At 58.9% G+C, this 12,847-nt stretch overlaps 1 protein-coding gene across 2 annotated transcripts in view; it reads left to right on the forward strand.

The window, feature by feature from the left end:
- Nucleotides 1-12,847, forward strand: part of ITPK1 (inositol-tetrakisphosphate 1-kinase) — a 127,851-nt gene that overhangs the window by 71,172 nt on the left and 43,832 nt on the right. The window lies entirely within an intron of this gene.

Raw genomic sequence — 12,847 nt, forward strand, 5'->3', positions numbered from 1 at the left:
ACAGCGTTTTCTTCCTCCCCTGTGTTTGGGGTCTGTGACCTCCGCCTCCCTCTTTCCCTCCTTCCCTCCTTCCCATGGCTCTCAGCCCTCCTAGCTGACTCTGCCACAGATTCCTGCTTCCTGTGTGCAAGCCAGATGCAGCTGTGGCCTGTGTGTGGCCCAGCTCGTGGCCGTTCCCTGGGGCAGCCTGGGGGAGGGGTGCGGATCCCATGTGGTGCCCTCCGGGGCCTTTGCCTTGCCAGTGGCCTGAAATGTTTCCCCGAGGGCTGGAGGTCACAGGGAAGGGCATGTTCAGGCTCCCCTGTGGTCTGGCTGAGCCTGGTTTCTTATTGTAAAACTGGAGTCCCAGTGCACGAAATTTTTGCACAGGTAGGGTCCCTCGGCCGGGCCAATGGTCAGGGACCTTCAGCTGCCTGCCGAGGCCTCCCTTCCCCAGCTGCTGGCTGCTGGCTGCTGGCTGGGGCCTTCCTTTGATCCTCACTGCCCCCTGGTGGTCGGTACACATCACAGCGAGCGATCAGTCTCCTGGTCGAACTCCCATGGGGACAATTTGCATATTAGGCTTTTATATCTATAGACAGTGTTAGTACTAGGAAACCTCCCACGCTGTGTAGGTGACACGGTGCCCATAAAGCGCTTCACACAGTGCTCGGGCCCAGCGAGTGCAGGTGGTGCTCTGATCACATGACCTCCCTGAGCCTTACTTTCCTCTTCTGTAAAATGGGAATGCTGATCAGTCCTACCTCTCAAGGTGGGCGGGCTGCTGCGGTGAGTAATGTTCATTACCGTAGGGGGCCTATTGCTGGCTGAGCGCTTCTATTGTAGCTGTGTTCCTGTTCCTAAGACAATGGGCCTTACAACCCCCGGCCTGCCCGTGCCCCGGCAGCTGGAGAACACCACACCTGGGGCCTCCCATCCCCTTTCCCCCAGACACACAGCCCACAGCCCGGGGAGGTGAGCGCTGGGAGTAAAGGAGAGCAGGGACCCTGTGTCTGGTCTAAAAAGAGAAGGTTATAGAGAGAGCGTGTCGGGGGAACATGGGGACATGCAGTGTAAGGGCTTCCGCCACTGGGTTCAGCGTTTCTCAGGGAGGTCTTGCTGGTCCCTGGAGGCTGTCCCACCCCAGGCTCACACACCCAGCAGCCTCAGATGACTGAGGTGACCGCGGGGTAACCTCCCAGCCTCGGGATTTCTGGGATACGTTTTCACTGCAGTCCGTTCTGCGTGAGCCGGATATCTGATAAGGACAGGACGTTTCCTCCTTTGTGAGGAGAACAATCCTTTGGGGAAAAGGGTGACAGGCTGCGCTTTCCAGAGGCCCCAGGAAGAGGGGGACCAGGCGGGGGCTGGCATGGAGAAGGACCCCGAGACGCCGGGAGAGGGCCCGGGAGAGGCGGGCTCAGGGGCGCGCAGGCCTTCTGCCCCCGGGCCCGGTGCCGGCAGTGGTGACCCGCCGCCCGCTCTGCAGGCCATACGGGAGTCAAGCCCAGGGCCGGACCACGTAGACTGACACTTGACCTCGGTCACATGTTTTCAGATTTCTGTTTTAATACTTTTGAGACATTAGCAAAGAGGCCTGGGTTTAGGTGGGTCCACGGAGGCAGAGGGAAGTCCGTTTCAGAGGCGGGGTTTGCAGAGCTGGCCTTTCCATGTTTTGCTGTAAGGAAAACCATGCTATAAGATGGTTTGCTTCCGGCGGGCTCATCTCAAAGGGCCCTTTCCATAGGTGCCGCTCAGGTCCCTGGAGAGGTGCTCGGGGTGTAGGGGAGACGGAGGAGTTTCTGAGATGTCCTGGCAGCCCCAAAGCGTTCTGCCTGTGAGACGCCCTGCCCAGCCTGCAGGGTCCGGGGCGGAGAGGATCTCTCCGAGCGAGAGACTGTGCTCTTTTCCTGGCTGCCCTCGTGGACAGGTCAGAGTGTGGGCCTGGGGCTGACTGCCATTCGCTAAAGCCAGTTGCCATAGAAACCACCCGTAAGCTTAAAAAAAAAAAAAAGCTGGCCTGGAAGGCTTGGCCTGGAGAACCATGGGGATGATTCGGTGGTTTTTCTGTGCCAAGTCCGTGTGGAGCCAGCAGCCCGGGGCCGCCAGCGCCCTGCCTGGGAGCAGTGCTCAGTGAGCAGACTGGCCAGAGGCCTCTTGGGGGATTCACCCCGTGGCCAGTGGGGCTGGCGCAGTGGGGGGTCCTTGCCCCAGGCCGTAGGGGAGCAGAGAGAGCTTTGTTCTCACCGGCATGCAGGGCTATGAGGTGTGGCGGCGTCATCCTGCTCCAGCTCACAATTGTCCAGAGCGTGTTGGTGATTGTCTTCCAAGAGGCATGCGCAGTGGTCTCCGGACCTCTGTGACAGTTTCCCTGTCTGAGCTCAGAAGGGAAGGTTTGAGCCTACACCGTCACCTCTTCTTCCCATCTTGACTGGCTGGAAGGACATGAGGTGTCCCCCGAATGGCCCCTGGATCCATGTCTGCACGCCAGGACGGCTTCCTCTGCAGTGGCACACTGTTGGCTGAGCTCCCAGCCCGGAGGGAGGCCGGGGGGTGGAGGGGTGGACCCCGGGAGGTGCCCTCAGAGCCCCAGAGCAAGGTGTTCGAAGAAGGCAGACCTGGCACTGCTCCACCTGGCTTAAGCCTGTCCCACCCTCTCACTGAGGCCATGGTAAAGCCTGAAACCTCTCATGTGGCCTGTGGGGCTGCCTAGTCTGGCCCCCTCCTCCCTCCCGGCCTCGTTTTGTCCCACCTGCCCCTTCCATGCCGTGCTGGCCCCGCCCCCACAGCCACTCCAGCTCCGCGCTCTCGCCACCTCCGTGCCTCTGCTCAGCCGGTCCCTCGCTTGGGGTTTGTTCCCACCCCGGCTCTAAGCTCAGGTGCCCCTTCCTCAGGGCCCTGGTTGTCCGACTAAGGACCTGTCCCTATCCTAGGCCTGCCCTTACAGCCCCATGCTTTCCTCCCCCTTTGGGAAGGTTATAATTCTTTTCTTTAAAAACCAAACACATTTTTATGGATTTCAGAGAGGAAGGGAGAGGGAGAGAGCGAGATAAAAACATCAACGATCAGAGAGAATCATTGATCAGCTGCCTCCTGAACACCCTACATGGGGGATGGAGCCAGCAACCTGGGCATGTGCCCTAAGTAGTAACCGAACCTCCCGCGACCTGGCTCATAGTTCGGTGCCCAACCACTGAGCCACATCAGCCGGGCTGTCATTCTTTATCAGTTGCTACTGCCGGTCTCTCCATTTGGGGTTAGCTCCATGGGGCGGGGATTGTGTCTCCTTCACGCGCATCTGGCATCCCTGTTGCCGCACACGGGCTCCCATGCGTGTGGAGTGAAGGGACATCGTGGTGCTGGCCTTGTGCGGGGTGCCCTGGCGGGCAGCGGAGGGGGCAAGCGGTTCCAGGGGGCAGCTGGGGGCAGGCACCAGCGCAGGCACCAGAGGGAGGAGGCCAGGAGGGTTTCTGAGGCCATAGCTCTGCCCTTTGGGTGTGCATGGCATGCTTCCCGGGGGGGCGATAAGGTGGGGGCCCGGACTTTGTCCCTCCAGGCGGTGGAGCCTGCAGGCTCAGGGTGGGGGTGATAAGATCAGATGAAATTGGAGTGAGGGGGGAGGGGGAGTGGTTGCCAATGCATAAAGGACTCAGCGGTGGGGACACTGTAGTCATTGGAGCCTGGCAGACTCTGAGATGAAAGAAGGAACTGCTGTCATTGGAGGCTTTGCATGCCCGCTCCCCACCCCAGGAATCCCCCTCACCTCAGGCCCCGTGGTCCCAGGCGCACCGCCCCCCTCCGCCCCCAACCCCTGAGCTGTGACAGGTTGAGCAGGGACCCGTGAGGTGAGTGGGCGTCAGACGTAACGTCAGCTCTTAGGCTGCGTAAAATGGATCTGAGTGGGAGCCCTTTCCGGGCTGTGGTGGGTGCAGCCGGTCCTTTATCACTGTCTGACCCAGTGGTGGGCAAACTCATCAGTCCACAGAGCCAAATATCGACAGTACAACGATTGACATGTTCTTGGAGAGCCACATTTTTTAAACGTAAACTTTTTCTAACGCTACTTCTTTAAAATAGACTAGCCCAGGCCGTGGTGTTTTGTGGAAGAGCCACACTCAAGGGGCCACAGAGCCTCACGTGGCTCATGAGCCGCAGTTTCCCGACCATGGGTCTGACCTAAAAGCTCACAGCACCGAGTGCTCTTTCCTTGCCCAGTTCCCCACCCCCACCCCTCATTTAAAACCGGGTTTATTGGGGTGTACCTGACGCACCACACAGTTCTCTGAGGAAGTGTGCAATCAGAGGTTGTCAGTGCGTTTACAGTCACTCGCAGCCACCACCACAGTCAGTTTTAGAACATGGTCGTCACCTCAGAAACAGACCTGTCCTCTTTCACTGTCACCCCCGCCCCCACCCCTTTCTGGCCTCAGATAGCCCTGTGACGGACTTCCATATGATGGAACCACACACTACGTGGTCTTCTGTGTCTGGCTTTTGGCACTGGCCTGCTTGCAAGGTTCATCCACGGGGTAGCACCAATCCGTGCTCCGTTGCTCTTTCTGACTGAGGAGCATCCCCTGAGCGCAGGCATCCGTATTGGTCCCGTCGCCGCCTGATGGACATTGGTGGCTGCCCTCGTTTGGCTGTTACAGATAACACTGCGGTATACATTCATGTACACATTTAGCGTTTATGGGTGTGTTTATTTCTCTTCAGTATATGCCCAGGAGTGGAAACGCTGGGTCATGTGGTCGGTTGGGAGCCACCAGACTTGTCCCCGTGGCTGCATCGTTTTACATCCCCACCAGCGGTGTAGATCTAGTCCCCGAGGCTGGTGATGTCAGCACTTTCCGTGTACTGATTAGCCGCCTGTTTATCCTAGACTTTCTGTGTGCATGTCTAGAGCCCACCGATGGGCCTTTTCCCTCCTATGGTCAGTTGCTCCCCCTCCTCCCCTTCACATAGCAGCATCCTTAGGAACCCAGACGGGAGCCCATTGCCCTGTTCGAAGCTCTCCCACCACGTCTTGCTGGCAGGCCTGGATTTCAGTTCCCTTGTCTGTGAAATGTGGACACCTGCACTCCCTACCTGTGAGGGCTGCGGAGGACTGAGCAGGTCTGCCTGTCAGGCACCCAGGGCATCGGGGCTGATGGTCCTGGAGGAGATGCCGACGTCTGCTGGACCTGGCCACGCCGGACCTGGCCACACTGGACCTGGCCACGTGTGGCCCGTCTCTCCCTGGAAGTGAGCTGCGGGCTCCGCTTCCTCTTGGGGATGGCAGAGGGGAGACTTTCCAGGCCCTTCCTGCCCTGTCTGTCAAGCGGCCCCTGGAGCCCAGCCCAGGCTTATTTCTGCCTGGGACACGCCCCGTGGGAAGGTGGCCTGGGCTCTGCGGCGTGTCTGGGACTTGGGATGATGGGGCGGCAGTGACAGGTTATCGAGTCAAAGGGAAGAGAACCCAGCGAAGCTCGTTCAGGCTCTTGTTCCTGCCCCAGAGTGGCACGTGGCCTGGACGGTCACATTTTAGTGGCTGCACCAATCCTCAAGGCCATGACTGACTGCAGGGAGCCGGGGACGTGGGATCCCCTGCAGGCCAGGGCGCCAGACGTGAACACTAACACAGCAGCCCCTCAGCACGCTTTTCTTCTAGAAACCAGGGAAGAGAATGAGGCTGCCATAGGGTTGCTGTGAGGATTAATGCATGACCGTGCACGGAGCCCTCAGAACACGCCTGCGTGGGCGTGCGCTCACCGCTCTGCTGGTGCCCGGGCGCGATGACACACGAGAGCACTCAGCCAGGTGGCACGCGTAGTGGCACTCAGTATGACGGCCCGTTATCATTATTACGACGAGGCCAATGCAGTAAGCTCTCGTCGCCTTATCTGTGGCTGGCGGCCCCAGCCAACTTGAGAGTTCTTAGTCGTCATTGGAGTCAATGAGCCAGTGATTATGAAAGTGTCCCCACATGGTGGCTGTGCTCTGTGACAGGGGAGCGGACATGCGGCCTGATTTTAGCTTAAGAGGCAGGGCAGGTGTCCGGGGTTTCAGGAACCCCTCCCCTGGGCCTTGCTTGCCCACCTGCCACACCAGGATGTGCCGGGATGGCATTGGGGGCTGTGATATCCAAATCAGAAGGCCGTGGCTGGGAGCAGTGGGGATCACCGTCAAGGTCACAGCTCATTTCGCTCCTGACCCCCTGGGCTCAGCTGCGCTGAATGCAGCCCTGTCAGCCTCAGGTGTCCGTTGAGCAGCCGGCAGCACAGGTAGGATGTTGTAGAGGTGGAGTGGGAGACAAAGAGAAGTTGTCTTGTTCTAGGTCTCCTAATCTGATTAGGAAGATAACATCTAAGCCAATCAAAATCGGAGTTTCTTGGGGGCGGAGCCTGGCGGCCTGTGGGCCTTTGGTGGGTGGAGTCAGAGGAAGAACTCCAGGTGCCAGGTGGTTGCCATGGAGCCAGGGAGAGGCCACTGTTTCCAAGCACATCCCAGGTGGCCCTCTCAGCTTCGGGCACTTCAGTCTCTTATCTGCTTAGGTGCTTATATCCATCGCTGGGAAGGTGGGTGACTTCCCCATTTTTCCCGTGAGGAAACTGAGGCCCTGGATGTTCACTCAGTTGCCCAGGCTCACTCAGTTAGAACCCCACTTGTGCTTTTCTCAACTACGCCTCAGAGGACCCCTGGGCGGTGAGGGCCAGGGATGCAGGGGCAGCTGAGGAGGAGCTCCCCGTTCCGGACCGCCTCCGACAGCTGGTGCCACGTGATGAAACGCTGGCTGGCAGAGGCCAGGGGAAGCAGAGCTGGGCAGACCCTGTCCTGGGGCGGCCATGAGGTCAGCCTCCCTGTGATGCTGCCCTGGGTCCCAGGGCCCTCCTCCCGTGGAGGGTCAGTGCACAGACGTCCATTGTGTTCGTGGGCGGCAGGCGGTGGCTGTGAGCCTTCTCTCCGCCCAGGAGGCTGGTGCCACTTAGTGCCATTAGCCAGCTGCAGGGCCTTTCCTGTGTGGAGAGAAGACCACGGCTTTATGACCCTGTCACCAGCCTGGGGCAGAGCTGGACTTTGTACGGCACTGGGTGGTGTGTGGGGTGCGGGTGGGGTGGCCTCCATGGAAGCTGAGCCCTGGCCCAGCATGCCGGCTGTAGTCCCTCCGTGTGTGTGTGTGTGTGTGTGTGTGTGTGTGTGTGTAGATGGTCAGTGTTCTGTGGCACAGGCTTTCAGAAATACTGATTTCCGCAAAGTTGTAAAAAGAACTGTATACGCATTATTTTAGGGATCTTTTATCCTTGGCACTGTTGACGTGTTGGGCCGGATCAGTCTAGATTGTGGGGAACTGTCCTGTGCATAGTAGGATGTTTAGCAGCATCCCTGGTCTCCACCCACTAGGTGCCAGTAACACCACCCCCAATTGTAACAGCCCCAAGCCTCTCAGGACATGGCTGACTGTCCCTGGGGGAGAGGGGTCGGTTCTCCTGGTTGGACCCCTGCATCTCCCAGCGCACCCCAGCTCTGAGGGCCTCACAGTCAGTAAAGCCACCCTCACTGGGCATGGCCTGGGATTTGGAGAACAGGGCCTCTGACCGAGAGGTCTGTGTTCTCGCGGGTTCTTCACTTCAGTGACGCCTTCAGCAGAGAGGTCGCCCTCTGCCTTTCTCCTCCTGCCCTGGTTTGGATCCATGACTTCCTGCTTGCTTCCTCACTGCCTGTGTGGGCTGCGTGCCCACGGTCTAGCCCAGCGTGGGCTCCTCTGACCTTAGGTAATAACTCAGGAAGCCCGCACCGGCCCGGAGTGAAGCTATGCTCGGCCTTTGCTGACCCCGGTCCTCCTGTGTCAGCCAGAGCCAGGCCTGAGGACCTTCCTTCTCTGAGCCCCTCCCTGCACTGTTCACACCAGCGGGGCCTGTGCCCCTGCCTGCCTCAGCCCCCACACCCCTGGCTTCCAGCCCCTGACCTGTCCATGTCTTTCCATTGATCTGAGAGATCGTTCATCAGATAACTGTTACGTCATCCATTCAACAAGTCTTAACTTACTGGAGTACTAACTACATTCCAGGAATCATAAAACAACATTGCAGATGCAGTGAATTAGAGACCAGTGGACCCCGCCCCTGCCCCACAAGGTGTGTGTGTGTGTGTGTGTGTGTGTGTGTGTGTGTGTTGGATTGGGGGAGAGGTGTGGGGTGGGGCAGGGGTGATGCTAACAGAACACAAGCAAATGGAGGAAAAAGTAACACATTCTCTGATTATGTCGTTAAGTTCTAGAAAGAAGAAAAATCTGGGAAAATGGAATCATTTCCCACTTTTTGGGTGAGGAAATGGAGGCCCTGGATGTTAAGGCACTTGCCTGGGTTTGTTCAGTTAGAACTCTTTTTTTTTTTTTTTTAAATATATTTTTTTATTGATTTTTCACAGAGAGGAAGGGAAAGAGAGAGCTAGAAACATCGATGAGAGAGAGTCATCAATCAAGCTGTCTCTTGCACGCCCCCTACTGGGGATGTGCCCGCAACCAATGTACATGCCCTTGACCGGAATTGAACCCAGGACCCTTCAGTCCGCAGGCCGACGCTCTATCCACTGAGCAAACCGGTCTCGACAGTTAGAACTCTTTTGGAGCTTTTATCAAATATGCCTCCCAGGGGCTTTGGCCAGCAGCTAACAGCCCCTGGGGAGTAGGGACCCCTGTGATTCAGGGTCACCTGAGGAAGAGAAAGGTCACTATTTGGGATTATGAATCAATAGGGAGTTCTTACTACCTTTCTAGAGGCCTGGTGCATGAAAAGCCATGCATTGGACGGGGGTCCCTTAGCCCGGCCTGCCCCCTCTCACAGACCAGGAGCCCTTGGGGTGGGAGGCAACCCTGTGATCAGGGAAAGGCAACGCCCCATCACACCTCTGCTGCTGCCACTGCCAGCAGCACAAGCCTCGGCTGGCCCTGGTTACCTGAGCCTTGGGCGGCCCTGGGCGGCTGGGCAGCTGCCATTGAGGCTTGCCTGTGCCTCAGGCTGGTCCTAGGTAGCTGAGGGGAATGGGGGACTCCGGAGGCAGGCAACCCCACAGGGCTGCGGAGACTGGGTGCCGCCATCTTGTAGCTGCAGGCACTGTCATCTTTGAGGGTGTGGCAGTCAATTAGCATATTCCCTCTTTATTGGCTTTGGGTGCCACCTTTTGTGAGAGTGTGACAGTCAATTAGCATATTCCCTCTTTATTAGATAGGATTCTACAGCCTTCTGAGGAGTAGATACTAGCTCAGAGGCTGAAAGTTCTTGGAAAGCCAGGGGAGATCGGGGAGCAGGACGAGGGGGCAGCATCTGTCCAGGCCACCGGGCAGGACGGGCACAGAGGGCCAAGGATGTGGAATAAGTTGGTGCAGCCGGAGCACAGTGGCCGGGAGAGTGTGTGCAAACTGAGCATGCTCGGTGGCCTCCGTGAGAGGAGGCTGAGGTGTGCGGCAGGAAGTCAGGCAGAGGTCTGTGGCACCAGGGTCATGGCCAGGGTTGCCCTGAGAGAAGGGGCCCTCTCTGTTCTCACGCAGCCAGAAGCGGTGGCTGAGTGCGGAGGGGAGGCCCCGGTGGCCTCTGGCCAGAGCGACCCTTGGTTGTTGTGAACTCAGCAGCTCACTGCAAGCACGGCTGTGGTTCCAGACAGCTCCTCGCACTGCTGACAGCGTGGGAGCCCCCAGTTCTGGCTGTCATGCTTGCACACCCCCTGAAGCAGGCAGGGAGCCTGTTGGCCCTGGGGAGGCCTCGGCTGGCTCTGGGAACGGAGAGGGGGGCTGTGGCTGCAGGCGGGACGGGCCCAGTTGACCTTTGGCTGGATACTGGGAAGCGACGGAGGGCGGGGCCGCTCCCAGGCCCCCGAGCAGGTGTGTGGAGGAGGTGCGTAGCGGCTGAGGCAGGCGCTTTAGGAGTGAGGGGCTGTGCTGAGCAGAGCTGGAACCAGGTAGCCCCTTTCTGGTCCCCACTTTGCCCAGCTGTCTGTGCCAGAATACCATGGAGACCCCTTCAGCCCCCACATGGCCCCTGAGTGGACATGCCGGCCGGCCTGGCTTTGCGTCCGCCGGTGAGGAGATCCATCTCGCTCAGCTCCCAGCCCGCAGGCCCCTCTCCCAGCTCCGGAGGCTGTGTGTGGCCTCGGCGTCTCAGTTTGCCCGAGGACCTGAAGAGTGGGTGGCACTGCAACAGGGCAGATGACGTTTGTCAGATGAACAGCCTGGCTGGGCACCTTGCCAGCCTCCGGGGAGGGGAGATGGCGACGCCTCTGGGTTTGGTGCTGGAACCTGGGGCATTGTTTCCGGGGGCCTGGCGGAGAGGAGGGGGAGGCATTGGCTGTCTCAGATAATAAAGTGTGCGGTTTCCTTCCCGCCTCTCTTCCGCATTCTGGGCAATATTTTGGCAAGGGCTACATTTTTTTCCTGGACTCTCCTGTCACCTCTGTGGGACCACGGTTTCTCCCGGTCCCCCTTGCTGGCTGGCGGAGCCAGGCATGTGACACCTCAGGTGGCCTGGGCGTGTGAAACCCAGGTGGATGCATAGTTGTGGGGTGGTGTCTGCCTTCACCTGGGGGTACCTCTGACCCAGAGGCCACCAAAGGCACGCTGGGGCGAGTGTGCAAAGTAGCACCCTGGAGAACCCATTGACCGTCTGGGTGCTCAGGCCCAGCCACACAGGCACCCTCTCTCTACATTCCTGCATCTGGAAATGGGTTTCCTCCCCATGTTGGCAGTGTGTGCCCCCTACAGGTCACTCTGGGCACTCCAACCTCTCCTTGTCCTTCTGAACCCGCTCTGTGAGCCTTCCGCTCTTCCTCCCTCCACCCTCCCTTAACGCCCACCTGCTTCTCCCACCTCCCGCCCAGCCTGGGCGGGAGCTTTCCGTCTGCCCAGGGACTGGCTCTGGGAGATTCTTTAGGCGGCTCTCCCAGCTGACTGACTTTGGTAACACGTGCACATAGGACAAGGTCAGAACGGTCTCCTCCCGGCCTTGCCTTGGGCAGCCATGGGCCCCGGTGGCCTTGAACCTTTTCAGGGGGCTCTGTGTGTGAACAAAGATGGTCTTCCCTCCCCGCATGGAGCCATGGATGCTGTATTTTGGAAATCGTTTCATATCGGTTAGGCTGCTCCATTCTTTTGAATGGCTGTATGATATTCCATTAAATGACCCTAACATCCTTTTCTTAACCAGCTCTCTACTAATAGACATTTGGGACATTTCTGATCATGTTTTACAAACTTGCTACAGTGGTCAAATCCCCTTGTCTGGCTATGTTGTGTGCACATGTGGGGGAATACTGAGGCATAAATACCCGGAAAGGCACATGCTGACTTTATGCATTCTTAGCTCAGGCTGCTGCCCAATTGCTCTCCATAGAAGCAGGGCCAGTTGAACTGCCACCCCCCGCCTGCTGGTCCATGCTCCACTCCTGACCAGCTGCACCCGGCACGGAGGCGCGGAGTGCGGGAGAGCGCCAGGGCCCTGGGAGGGGCGGCATCTGTGCCAGGTGCACCCAGGCTCTTTGGACCTTGAACCTGGCTGCCTGCCTCTGTCTGGTGCTCGGGTGCTCACACTTCCTGTTTGTCTGCTCTAGCCCCTGTGCTTTGAGGCCCTGACCCCCCCCCCCCACCCCCCCCCCCCCCACCCCGCCTGAACTTGTGGGTTCAATGGTGATTCCGAACAGCAAACAGGGCGAAGGGAAGATTGCACCGTAATTTCCTCACTCCGGCCCTGAGCGTCACAGCGGTGGTATCGTGCCAGAGGCCTGGCAGCCTCGGTCCCCCGAAGGGGAAGCCCTGTGCACGCGCCCCCAGGCCAGCCTGCGTGGGGCGCACTGCATGGCCTGGCCCTTCCAGGGTCCGCCTTGGGTTCACGCACGGTTGATGGGTCACTCAGCACTGGCCCATCACTCCCTGCTCAGGACCCTGTTGCTTTAGAGTCAAATCCAATCTCCCTGGTGGTCTGCCTCCAGCTGTCTCTGCTGCCCTCTGCCGTGTGTAACTTTCCCGTGAGACCTCCGTCCACCTAGCCATGCTGGGCCCCGTCCCCCCTGACTTTAAAAAAACACACACATTTTTATTGCTTTCAGAGAGGAAGGGTGAGGAAGAGATAGAAGCATCAATGATAAGAGAGAATCACTGATTGGCTGCCTCCTGCACGCCCCACACTGGGGATCAAGCCTGCAACCTGGGCATATGCCTTGACCAGGAATCAAACTGTGACCTCCTGGTTCACAGGTCGACGCTCAACCACTGAGCCACGCCGGGCAGGCTCTCCCCTGCTGTCCCCTCTGCTTGCAATGCCTTTCCTCCTCCGCCTCTCAGGAACCCTGTCTCCCCACCCTCGCACCCATGTGCATTCCCATGTGACAACATCCCCAAGAGGTAACTCTGTTACCACCAGGCACCACGTCTCCCCACCCAGGAGCCCCCAGTGAGGGTGGGCAGACTGGGGCTGCTCCGCAGCTGAGGAGGAGATGCCCACACACACACCTCTTAGGGCTCTCGCTCTTCCTGGTCTGCTCCGGGAGGCCTCAGGTGGAGCACTCAGCACCGGGCACCGCTCTGGAATGCCAAGGAAGGTGGGTGAAGACCGAGTGTCCGCTGTTGGGTAAGCCTACCCTCCCAAGGAGCGGCTTCAGGAAAGCTAGAGGAGCAGCGTGTGAGGACATGCCCTCTGCATGCCGGGCTGAGCCTGCAAGACACGTAGGGCCACCGTAGGCCTGCCCAGGAGGAGAGCGTGGTCCCCGACATGGAGCCATTGTCTGTCACGTGTGTGCCCGTCCTGTGGGCACGTGTCTCCCTGCCCTGCTGAGGTTGGGTCCTGGGGAGTCATTGCACTGTGTAGCTGCAGTGTTTTTTGCACACACGTGGAGTAAATGGTGG

The sequence above is a fragment of the Pipistrellus hanaki genome, assembly GCF_964339955.1.
Source record: "Pipistrellus hanaki genome assembly, chromosome: 1".
Classification (NCBI taxonomy): Eukaryota; Metazoa; Chordata; class Mammalia; order Chiroptera; family Vespertilionidae; genus Pipistrellus; species Pipistrellus hanaki.